Below are 10926 nucleotides of genomic sequence, written 5' to 3'. Positions count from 1 at the left end.
TCAGTCTAACAATAAATATTTTGGAACCAATTCATAATGGAATATAATGAATCTCTAAAGTGGAAGCGGTTCTGGTTTTATTCATGGACGTTGTGCTGTTCTGTAACAGTGCTTCAGAAATAGCCCTGACAGGCTCCAGAAGGAATCCCAATTCCTCAGACGGAGGTCAGTAAAGACAAATAATGTAAGGCTGAAAAGAAGTAGATAAAGGTAAGAAAATAAAATTCTTAAGAGCTCATTAAAAACAAGTACAAGTATCCTGAGGCAGGGAGGAGTCCAATTGCACATCAGCCCTTAGAAAGGCAGAGAAACTCTAAAAGCCAAAGAACATGGAAGAGCAGGCGAGCAAGCAGAACAAAATTAGGAGGCAGCAATCTGGTAACATCTTCTCAGTCTGTGTTTGAATAAATACTGACAAAGCTGCAGAGGAAGAATAAAAAACTATTTTTGCTAGAACAAGGTATCAGATTCCTAGCTCCCTTCCAATTTTAGGACCACGTTCAACTGGAATCTGCCAGCTGTAGGAAGGGTCAATCTGTCCCTTTTCTGCATTACCTTCAGGAAGGGAAAAGACTGAGGATGTATGTTAGCAATATATCTAGGAATACTGAAAGACAGAAAATACAGATCAGAGATGAAGACTTGACTTAAGCACCATTTAAGAAAGAAATGGCATAATACAAGCTTCACCAGGCTAAAATCACCACTAGGATCTGGCCAGAATAACCAACTTCTCCACCTGCCACCCCAAGCACCATCACATCCAACAGGACCCCAAACCCTGCAATATACTATGGTTGAAACCAACTGTACCCGAAGCTAAGGTGTCCCACCGACTTATTTTCCAACTTTAGATTTTTCACTCTTGACAGCTGACTTGTTCTTTAAGTCAGCTGGTATTCAACAAAGTTCACATAAATCATGTCAACATAAATCATGGTGTTCAAAAAGCGTGTAGATGTGGCACTTTGGGACATGGTTTAGTGGGTATGGTGGTGTTGGGTTGACGGTTGGCCTTGATCATCTTAGAGGTCTTTTCCAACCTTTATGAGGTCTTTTCCAACCTTTATGACTCTCTGTCAGTGGCAAATGATGCGTTCAGCCTGGGAACGGCATAAAGCATTCCTGATATTAATTCTCTAATTATTTATTCTGGTTACACCCAATTGAATAAGTAGAACTTTTGTTCAGTTTGTCCTGTTGATTAACAAACTTCACTTCCAAATGCACTGTTCAGAGTTGCTGAAAATTTTTATCCAATATATTTGAGAAGTTAAACAGGTTTCCACGACTGAATAGACTTAAGACTGTTTGACTGCTAGTCTAAGCAACAGGCCATTTCTACTGGCATGAACAAAACCTAGCAAACAGTAAAGATAGACACTAGAGGTACCACAAATATCTAACACAAAGGCATGCAAAAGAGGGCAAGTCATATAGAGACTACAATTCTCATGCTGAAGACTAATCTTGCATTTCAGTCCATTGTAACAGTCAGCTTCAAACAGCAGCTCGAGTTCCTGTTTTCTCCACTAAAACACGGGGGAACAATGTAAACGCGCTACCCAGATCAAAAAAAACTCACTCTACTGCCAGGTAGCTAGCTCTCTTAACAGGTATTCTCCCATCCTTACAGGCTAATTTGCTCTGGTTTGGGCTTCAATCAGGAAATTGATATTAACAATTCTTATGCAGGGAGGATTTACCTGCTAACACAAGTTTTCATGAAATTACAGAAAAAAATAACTGCAGTATTTACATAAGAACTGTCTTTTTTTAATGTGGAAAACACATTACAGAGAAAGTTTTAACAGATGTATTTATGAAATAAGAATACTTTCTCCTTAAAACAATAACAAATAGCCAGAGAGTTAGGGAGAGCAGCACACACTGAATTCACAGATCTTTACGTGCTGACATCTCCACAACAAGTGACAAAGGCTAGATGTGGAGAGCATCAATGCAAAGAACTTGTAAACAAGAAGGAAGATTGTATCTCTAGGATTGAAATTGTAGTGTGGAAACAGAGATCCAGTCTTATGCCACAGGTACAACGTAAACCCCGGTCCTAGAAAAGCAGTTAAGAAAATTAATCTGGCAGTGCAGACAACAGAACGCAGTTAAATCAGCTTTACAGGGCCACTGGCAGAGCCGAAGGAACAGCATCAAGCTTCGCAGCAGATGATAAATTCCTCAGCAGTTCATCATCCCAGAGCTTCATAAGTGAAGGAAAAAAGTTTCCCCTCTATAAAAGTTATGCAACTTGTACAATTTAATTATTAAGCAGAGAATTGCCTAGATCTATAACCCTAGATATTTAAACAATTAGTTCCCATTACTCTATGGTTTGATTTATTAACTGTAAACATACTCTGAAGAACTGAAGCATAATAATGTTTTACACATATTCTAGAGATGTTCAGTTGATTTTGCTAAAGTTTACTTCTGCCATATTCCTACCTTTTCTATAACAGGTATTCAGAAATAGCAAGGGGAGGAGGGAGGAGAAGAAAAAAAAAAAAAAAAAACAAACACAAAACCTTTCCTGAAATTTTTCTTCTTTACTGTGCAAAACCTCACAGCTCTAACTGGACAAAAAATTAAAAAATAACAAAAAGAAGTTACCACAGCTTGAAATCTAGGTCTCAGACTTCAGACATACCTAAGTGCACACATCACAAGTGAAAAAGTCACACATCACCTTCTTCCATTTCATTTCCTAATTTCACAAATTATTTTAATGAGAACTTGATATTCTACCATTACAATGGATGCACCTATGATACTGCTATAAGGCACTGCGTTTCACTTCCCACTTCACCAATTTAAACAACAAACTAAAAAATTTAAAAAAAACAGTTATTAGCTGCAAGTTGGATATTCCATTCTCACAACCTGCTTTACATCATAAAAGCTGCTCTCAATATTACTCCCTTTTGCAAGAGTTGAGCAGAACAACAACAAAAAAATAACAGCTTATACGAGATGTCATCAATTAACGTGAAACCTCCGCAGAAAATGAGAGTGTCTACACTTCAGAGCACCAAAGCTCAGCCAGCCAGTAGCTGAGCAAGCAAGACTTGCTCAGGCAAGACTGTTTGCAAATGCGAACAAGGTGAGAACTGTTTACTGAACCTACTTGGGGGGATTTATTTATGTGTTGGCTTGTTTAAATGATCGTCTGCGGAACAGCATAAATTCAAGTAAGCAGACATACCTGCAACCAGAAGAACAACCCCCTCTCTATGCTGGTTTTGGATTCTTGGAAACCAGGATGGAAAAAATAAAAAGGGGGAGGAAATCAATTATTTACAGGCTTATCAGATACAAATAAGGGATCACACAGCACATGCAGCTGCTAGAAATCCTCAGTTGCCCCAGAATATTCCACAGCCTTCCCTACAGCCACATCCAGACACGCATGACATTATAAGGCGTCTGCGGTATAACCAGCCGATGGGTGCACAAAGACAACCGAGCCATTAAAGCCACCGACGTCAGAGCACTTCATGGACAGGCCTTCTATCAGCATCTGGAAACCATTAGAGCACACGATGGAAAGGCTTTTCAAAAAGCAATCACACTCACCATATGCTGAAGAGAAATGGAAAGTTGGCAAGAAGAAACGTAAGCAAGGAAGAGAGGGGCAGATTACTTGTTACTAATGTAAAGACTGCTAAACAACCAATACATCTGACCTTTCTTTTTCTTTTATAGTCAGAAACTAAGCTATTTTTAAGTCTGGTGTACTGGTGCAAGAAAGCTAAAGAAAGATTTTAAATAAACTCTGGTACGGACTAAGCTAGATTAGCTCTTCGGCCGCTCTCCTCAAAGCACTCTTTCCTCCCTCTCTCCGAAAAATGCCCACAACCCAGCACTGACCAACAGCTCTGGACAACAGGCTGCTCATCTCAAAGCAACTGTGAAACAGTTCCAGCCAGTGCTGGCAACACCCTGTTGCCCATGTCTTCCCACTCTCCCTCTTCTGCCCTTCTGGGTCTCCTCTTCCTCACTTAACGCACAGAAAGCACCGTATCAAGGACTGATCCAGCAAAAAGACAGTTAACATGATTCAGTTCATTACAAAGTCACTACTGCTGGTACAAAAGAAAGGGTTTTTAAAATAAAAATCATGGCGAGAAGAAAAGCCAGACTGGCTCTGTTGGCAGCCTTCCTGAGATGGCTCAAAGTCCTCATGAAACGGACTGGCTCTCCCTGGAGCAGCTCAGAAATGGAGAAGAGGCTGCAGACTGGTGACTCTTGCCAGAATCAGGAACCAGGCACAATCAGGGTCACCTTCCAGGATGTCCTCCCCAGTCACACTCCATTACAACCCACCACATGGCCGAGGGAGGTAAAACAGGTCCAGAAACCAAAATGGTGGTCAGGAACAAACACTGCCACCCATGAGATAATTGACCTTGTCCCAGCATAAAGAGGACAACAAAGATGAATTGTCCCCCTGAGTCACAACAGCCTCTAAGTTGTGGGTTGACGGCCCTACCCTGGTGAGTCTTACACTGCTCCTGTTTACCAAGCAGAGATCATCTAATGGGGAAACAGAAGCTGCAAGATGTGCTGACAAATCAACAGCGAAAAGAAACATGTATTTGAGAGAGAGAGGATAAGAGTCGGGTGCTTCAAATATAGTTAAGGTTGAACTGTTATAAACACCATGGTGACAAAAGCTTGAGCTATTTGTGGCAGCTCAGGAACACAAGAGTCACATGCATTTCTGCCAGTCTGCTCATCTGAGGAATGCTGGAAGCAAGCCATCCACCGAACCAGAGAGATGTTCGGACTGGAAGGGACCTTGGGACCTTCCTTCTTCATCCTCCTGCCCAGAGTCTAAGTAACTCTAAAAGTTGTATCAGGCAGCATGGGGCCTTGTCCAGACAAATTTGAAGGTGGAGATGCCACAGCCTCTCCAGGCATCCTGTGTTCTGGGGCTTAACCATTTTCATGAGGAAATCCAGCTGGCATTTCCCTTGCCACAACTTGTGACCCATTGCCTCTTGTCCCTTTGTTCCACTTGACAACGCTCAGGAGAACCGCAGACAATGGCTCAGGAATTAAGTACCCAGCAAGTCTTAAGACAAAACTGCTCCACACCACTTTGGAATGGAACAAAATGAGGGTTGCTGCAATCCTACCCTTCCTCTCCCAACTCAGCCCATCCCTTTATTGACTCTCCTTCAACCCACATCAGGGAGCAGAACCCTGAAAACTAGTCCTCAATTAAAAATAAATAAATGCATTTAAAAGCAGCCATTTCTGACAGTGATGTCAATACATCATCATAATTATCTTGATGTGGCCAGCTTTCAACCAGTTATCTCCTCGAACCACCTCGCCATAGGACCGGGTAGCAGACTGTCAGCACGAGGGAAGGCACAGCAACATACGGCAAGTGGAAGGGCAGAATCCCAGTGTCTTGACTTGTATCATCTTAAAGTGTTGTGGAACCACTCCCTGCGTGTTCAGCACAGACAAGGAGGTGAGAAGAGGGCTGGAACTAGAGACTGTAAACTAAATTCTCCTCTACTCTCTGAGGATAAGAACCATCTCCTCAAACAAACAGTAGCACAAACAACAGATCAATCTACTGCCAGATCTGATTTGTTGTGTGTTACCTAGCCTCCTCGTCAAGATAATTTTTCAAGGGTAGTCTGAAAGCCTCTCCCCTCTAAAAAAAAAAAAAAAAAAAAAAAAAAAAAGACAAAAACAAACAAAAAAACCCCAAACCACAACGAACCCAGTAAATAAACATGACCTCTTATCAATAAAGGCTAAAACCACCAGGATGAGAAATGACCACCATTCAGTTAAAAGTAAGGCTCAGTCATCTTTCTTTAACTCAAAGGATTGTGGTTGTCTCTCAGCACATGAGCAGTAGAAGATCCAAAGCTAAGAAAAGTTAATAAATCTTAAAAGTTTAAGTGCATCAAATGGACTTCTTGCATTTTGTGCTTCCTTTGAAATACCCTCCAGTAAACTAAGCTAGATTTTACCGATGCCAAGGCAGAAAATTCTAGTGATGGTAAAGGGAGAGTTTTCACAAATCATTTCATTTGCTTCTTTACCAAAAGCACCTTTATGGAGCAGGTGCATTAAAGGCCAGGGGAGAAAGACAGTGGAAAAGAGAAAGTTCTTCTGCCAGCTACGGGTGCAGTGCCGTGGCGGTCTAAAGCAACTCGTGTCTGTGCTGCTGCAGCCCCTCCGTTGTGCTGGCACTGGGGCTTGCAAAACTGAGCAGAGAAGTAAGCTGGGGGCAGGTGAGGGTGTGTGTTTTTACTGCTGGGGTACAACGTGGTGGGAGGAAACAAAGGAGAGAACCACAGCATACTGGGTTTAAATCACCTTAGTCCCATGAAAGCAACAGAAGGGAGAAGTTAAAAAGGTGGTACCGATACCTCAGTTGACTCGCTAGCTCAGGTTTCTCTACCATGGTGACATCACCGATCCAGAACTGGCACTGTCTGATGCCAGTTCGAGAACCCTCGAACGTATCATATACAGGCAACATCTCATCAGGCTGCAAAAAGTCATGATGTGAGCTTCAGGATCCTACCATCTCCAGTAAAAGCCACCAGGAGCTTCTACCCTACTTCTCACCTGCGATATTATTCTGTTGTTCATTAGCAACTGTCAGCATCTAACCAGAGTGTAGAGTGCTAGTCTAATAATTTTTTAGCAAAGAAAGATGACAGCTTTGAGTTATTGAGAAAAATCAATCAGAACTCCTCAAAGCAGACTTCCTGAAAGTACACCAAATACACCAAACTATTTTTTGAGTAAGTCTCGTTTTGAAACCTGATTACTCACATTTTAAACCTAAATATGAAAAGCTATCACAAACTCCAGCAAGAGAGACACAGTGAATAACATCATGTGATCCATGCCACACTACTCCGCACGGCGTAAATAAAATAACAAGCTACAGAGCAAAGACTTTAAACCTGAAGTACCCATTCTGGAAATGAGCTCAGAAAGATTCCTCTTCCTCTCCACTTGCTAAAGGGCTTCCAGTTGAGTTCCTAGGGACATGCTTTACCACTTATGCCTCTTGAAAACTTCCTTTCATTCCCTCCAATCTCTTTTTCTGGACTTTTATTCCTTGGAACTGAAGCCACCATGGTGTAATAAACACCGGAGAGCTTTGTAAGAAGAAAAATGTCTCTGACACAGTTCATTATTACAACATACCAAGCCTCCAGTGGGCAGACTTCAAACTATCAAAGATGAGACACACAAGAGTACCTTCCTAAGTGACAGACAGGCAGCAGCTACAACAAATTCACAACTACAAATCCCCAGTACCACAGTATGCAAGATCAAAACCAGACCTCCCTCTACCAGCAAAAGAAACACAAGGCACAGGAATGGCTGAGGCATCAGACAAGCTCTCAAAGGCTCACCACTGTCCTGACTTCAGATCATAGCTATCAACCTCTCATGCTTGTACTGCTGTAACGTTAATACACACGGTTCCATGTCTTTGAAAGTATTCCTGGAAAGTTAACTGTAATTACAGAATACAATAAAAACAAAAATGGACTATTAATATAGAAAACTGATCTTGGGAAACGAGTAGCAAATTCCATTATCTCCCTGCAAGATTGATCTAGAATGCAGTAAGGTTTAAGTGCTGTTCAGTGACCTTTCATAACGTCATTTCTTTGGAAAATTGTCTTGAAGTTCACTGTAAATTATTTTAATTTTAGCAGTTACATAAACGAATCAAGTGCAAGGTTTCAAAACAGACGAGCAGTAAATCGCCAAGTCAGTGAAATGAAAGAATAAAGACGGTCTTTTCACTGCACTTGTAAAGCATTCAGCCCAGCATCCACCTCTGCACAGACAACCTAATAATTATTACAGGCCTAAATGCAGAACAATTCAAGATCTTTTGCAAGTCCCTTTGCAAATAGGCCACTTCTCAATTCAACAATGACAGCAAAAAATTTCAACAGTAAGAAATTATGACTTTACTTTGGTTTCTAGTAGGAATGTTTGCTGCCCTTGCCTAAGACCCCTAAAGCGGCCAGAGTTCAAATGTTATTCTTGAAGGACTGGATTAATTCATTACACTCAACACCTTCTCCTGGGCAGCTTTCCCTTCTGGATAGTTGTGTGTGCGATATTCATCCTTTCGCAATGAGAAATGCCAAACACATACACATGCAGCAGGCTGGCATCTTTGTAACGATTAAATATTAAATCTACACTACCAGTAGAAACCCAGCCCTTGCTAGAAATGCCCTTTTATTGCTTTCTTACATTTCCCAACATCCTGAATATGGCTTTAAAGGAACTCCACATACATCCTGGCTCAATTATATTTTGGATGAAAATAATGCTGATACAGTGACCTCAGGACTGGATGAGATCCAAAAGCCACTGCCAGCTCACTTCACTGAGGTGCCACCCAGTAAAATACGGCTGCATCTGTTCAAAGTAGTATATTTTCAAGACCAATAAGGCAAACACAGTCTCAACACCAGCCTACACTATTAAATATTATCCCCAAAAAACATGATTTGGTCAGGAAAAACCTTCTTATGTTTAGCAATCTGGTTCCAGCACAGTATCTCAAGCTTCCACAGTTGCTATCTGTCATGACACTTCGTGGTGCAATCTATCCTCAGACAATGACTTGAGTCCAAATTCGAGTCCCAGACTAGATATGACAGAAGTAGTGCAGATTCCAGCTTCAAATATCTCTCTAACAGTCCAAAATTAAGTTTAAAGTTCCTCCCCTCTATTTCGCTCCACTTCTGAGGTATCACAATTCCAGAAATCTGAGCAACCAGACCTAGCTAGCAAGAGGAAAAACTACTTTAATTCAAATTACACCGGAGACCCAAAGTTTCCTAAATTTTTAAAACTGCCCATCAAACAGCACAGAAAGCAGCTGTGTAAGTGCCTGTACTTCCAGTGTGTTCTACCACATTGACATCTATTAACCAAGAGAATATAACCTCCCCATGATGTACCTGCCTGTTACACCCGACAGCCATGGGACCGCTAACCCTTCCGGAAAGGAGGCCAGAGTACAGCAGAAATGCTAAATACACATCACCAACCACTGAACTGGAATAAGGCACTTACCCATCTCTACCTTTACTGACGATCTTCACTTCAAAGTAATAAATGCCACAGGCTGCAGGTATAGGGTGTGTAGCCCTGACTGAGGCAGCATCTTTGTGATTTTTACCGTGACCTAGGAAAGAACAGAAATGTAAGTCCTGATGGGATTCGAACTCTCCCGCGTTTTGTTCTAAAACGCCGCTATCTGGACACAGTGGGGATCTGTTTCTACGTATATCCAACAATTTAAAGCGCACTTTTCAGAGAACTAGAATATACAATCCTGCACTGCCACCATGAATGTTCCCTACACTACGAGCACTGTAGTTTTTCCTTTGTTTTCACTGTGAAGTTACTGAGAAAAGCTCACAGAACTCTCTCTCCCCCAGGTACAGAATTTGAAGACCAATGTACACAAACAGAAGACAAAATGATTACACAAGAGGGGAATGACATCAGTGTTTACTACCCAGGCAGGAAAAGGAATGATCAGTGCTCCGCTGGGTGGGTAGGGAGAACAGCCTCCAATAGCGAGCAAGAAAAACATCAGTGTGATTCCCCAAGTCCTAGAAGTCTGCGAACATTTATTTTGTGTAAACTCAAGCAGTCAAAGCCCCAGTTCCGCAGCGGGTCGACGCCATCCGACCCCTCGGCCGGGTTTTAGGCAGGAGGACAAAGTAAACAGAGGATCTGGCTACACAGAGGCGCCCGGGCCCGGGCTGGTGACACTGCAAAGCGTTACACAGGGCAGCCACTCCGCCGGGGAAGGAGCCCTCGGCTCCAGACTACCTCCGTTTCCACGAAAACCCCGCGCCAGGCTAGAGGCCAGCCATGGCACCCACGACGAGCAGCCCGCCCCGCGGCCGGAGCTCGGTGGCACCCCCCGCCCCGCGCTGCCCCTTCCTCCGCGGCTGCCAGACTCGCGGCCGCCCCAGCGCAGGCCCGGGCTGCCGGCCCAGCTCGCCGCCCGCCCAGCCCCGCGGAGCGGCCGGGCCAAGGGCCGCGCCGGGGCCGCCCCGCTCCAGGCCGAAGCCGAAGCCGAACCCGGCGCTGCCGCCCCAGCCCGGCACCTTTGTAGTGGACGCGCAGGTTGCCCTGCGAGAGGCCGATGTAGTTGTACTTGTCCTTGGGGCTCCAGGACCGCGGCAGCGGCGTCTCCTCCTGGTTGACGGCGGGGTAGAGGCGGCGGAGGCGCTGGCTCAGCTCCTGCTCCTCGGGCGGGCACGGCAGCGCCGTGTCCCCCCCGTGCAGGCTCCCCGCGCCCGCATCCGCCATCTTGGATTCGCTTTGTGTCACCGGGCGGGGAGCGAGGCCCGGCTCCGGCCGCCAGCCAATGGAGAGCGAGCGTGGCCACAATGGGGCCGCACTGCCCGACGGGAAGCGGAGTCCGCGCTGCTCCCGCCCGCCCGCTGCTCGCGCTCGCTAGGACTACAGGTCCCGAAAGGCACCGCGCTCGAAGCCCCGCCCCTCCCTTCGGCGCGCTGCACGCTGGAAAACGTGTTCCCCCTTCCGCCCAGCTCCAGTGAGCGCCAGCTGGTGTGGGACTCCCGTTCCCAGCGTGCTCCGCGGCAGTGGGGTCCCGAGGTCCCGCCTCGCGCCTGCCGGCCGCCTCCGCGCAAGGGCCAGTTTCAGCCGCCCCTCCAGCGGGGCAGGCAGCGCCATTCCGGCGGCCTCGCCCCGGGCCCGGCCGCTCCGCAGCGCCCGCCTCCTGCCGGGGCGGAGCTGGGCCGCGGCGGGGCTGCCGCTGTTGCCGAACGGCACCGGCGCGTCAGGCGCTGCCGCGGCAGCTATGGCGGCACGCGAGGGGGTCCTGGGGGCGGGTAGCGTCTCCATGGC

Source organism: Phaethon aethereus (genome assembly GCF_964289735.1).
Source record: "Phaethon aethereus genome assembly, chromosome: 13".
In the NCBI taxonomy this organism is placed as follows: Eukaryota; Metazoa; Chordata; class Aves; order Phaethontiformes; family Phaethontidae; genus Phaethon; species Phaethon aethereus.
The sequence above is the reverse complement of the archived record's forward strand: the minus strand, read 5'-3'. Positions refer to the sequence as shown.